The sequence below is a fragment of the Bactrocera tryoni genome, unplaced genomic scaffold (genome assembly GCF_016617805.1).
Source record: "Bactrocera tryoni isolate S06 unplaced genomic scaffold, CSIRO_BtryS06_freeze2 scaffold_11, whole genome shotgun sequence".
In the NCBI taxonomy this organism is placed as follows: domain Eukaryota; kingdom Metazoa; phylum Arthropoda; class Insecta; order Diptera; family Tephritidae; genus Bactrocera; species Bactrocera tryoni.
Window position 1 is genome coordinate 13,058,198 of NW_024395824.1, and position 1,670 is coordinate 13,059,867.

Here is a 1,670-nt window from a genome sequence, read left to right on the forward strand (position 1 = left end):
TTAGTTCAATCATTGCCAGTCTTTCTTTTTGCTCTAACTCCAATTTTTTTATTTCAAAATCTTTATTTAACTTTTCTCTGTCCAATTCTAGCTTTAACTTTTCCAAATTTAACTTTTCTTTTTCAATTTCTATTCGTTGCTCAAAAAACTGTTCACTTTTCTTTTGTATATCTTTAAGTTCACTAAGAATATTCTTTGGATCACGTTTTTTCACTTTTTCGAGGAACGACGGAGTGGTAGGACTAACTGTTGCTACCTCTTCTTCTACTGTTGTCTGTTCTGCTTTGTCGTTAAGTGAACCCGATGTTTCCGCAGATGATTGTGATGATTCGGCTGGATTTTCCACTACCTCTACAAGGTCTGCAAAATCGCTGCAGTATTGTGACACTTCAGAGTTGCACGTCTACAACACAATTAGCTTCGGATTTACTCCCAAATAGAACCGAAAACCGTTCATAATTCAGACACATTTGTGAAAGTTTTGTGTGAAAGAACGGAGAATTATTAAAAAACCAAAAAAGTTTCAATTAACATTATAGCCGTATTTACCTTTTATTGAGGAAACATGATCGCCAACGTCTATTCCAGCACCTGTGCTTATGCTTTATTATACATCTGCTTCCAGTACCGGACCTTGCAGCGCAACATGTCCGTAGTCGCATTGATATTTGTTGTTTGAATTAATTTTCGGTAGTACAATTGGGCGTTTGGTTTCTATAAAAAGACGTATTAAAGTTTTTAGTTAAAGCTAATTGTATAAAGAACTACCTCAATTTCCACATTTTCTAGTAAATATTCTAGAACCAAATGGTTTTCCTCCTCACTCCATTTTTTTTAGGCTTTGCCCTCCTGCGTATTTTCTTTTGAGGTTCCACTGAAAATAAGTATTTAATGAAATAAAAAGCAACTATTTGTTAAAGGTATACTTACTTTTGCAAAATTTTTCCAAATTCACGAAGTGAGCACCAAATTAATTTTTCCCGTTTAGAAATATATAAAGCAACGAACAACAAACAAACAGCTGATGTGATATTAACGAGTAACGAAACAATTACCAAGCTTGCCAGATGGATAGTTCGTTACTCGGTAGAACGATAGTCTGTTAATTTTACAAAAACAAAATACATGTAAAAAACTACCGAATAACGACTAACGAATTAAAAAGGCTGGTCTGAATACCCCTATTAACAGTATTTTATTAAAGTAGCAAGGGATTTATTGTAAAATATTTCCAAATAAATTTTTTTTGTGGAACTATACTTTACGACTACAATTTTTCGTATTACGGTAAAACAATTAATGACTTCTATAATAACAGCATATTCATTTCTTGTTGAATTGTGTGAGATTTATGCAAGGAATTTTTAATAAATATTGCGTACGGATGATGAATGCGCAATACAATTGAAAGCACTATATTATAGTTATACATATACAGGACAATAAAATAGAATCAAAGGTTTCGTTCATGTGCACTTAAAACAGGGGGAAAGGACAACACTGTTGGGTTTTAGAGTTAACTGTAAGTTGCAAAGTGTAAATAGCGTGACTCGTGCTTAGTGAGAAAATAATAGAATTAACGGCGAAATAATTTCATAAACGGAAAATATTGTATTTAAAAAGCGTAGTAAGTAGTTATATTAGCTTAATTAGATCTGCGGAATAAATGT

At 32.6% G+C, this 1,670-nt stretch overlaps 1 long non-coding RNA gene across 2 annotated transcripts; it reads right to left on the reverse strand.

Annotated features, from left to right (window-relative positions):
- Window positions 1–338: 338 nt before the first annotated feature.
- LOC120779495 lies at window positions 339–1,281 on the reverse strand. 2 transcript variants are annotated; one of them, XR_005705672.1, is made up of 4 exons: window positions 931–1,241; window positions 769–874; window positions 550–714; window positions 339–418 (listed from the first exon to the last, which is right to left on the reverse strand). It is a non-coding gene; the product is annotated as an uncharacterized LOC120779495 (long non-coding RNA). The 2 variants fall into 2 exon arrangements; XR_005705671.1 differs by lacking the exon at window positions 339–418 and adding an exon at window positions 1,266–1,281 and having other exon boundaries at window positions 690–714; window positions 931–1,099.
- Window positions 1,282–1,670: the final 389 nt, after the last annotated feature.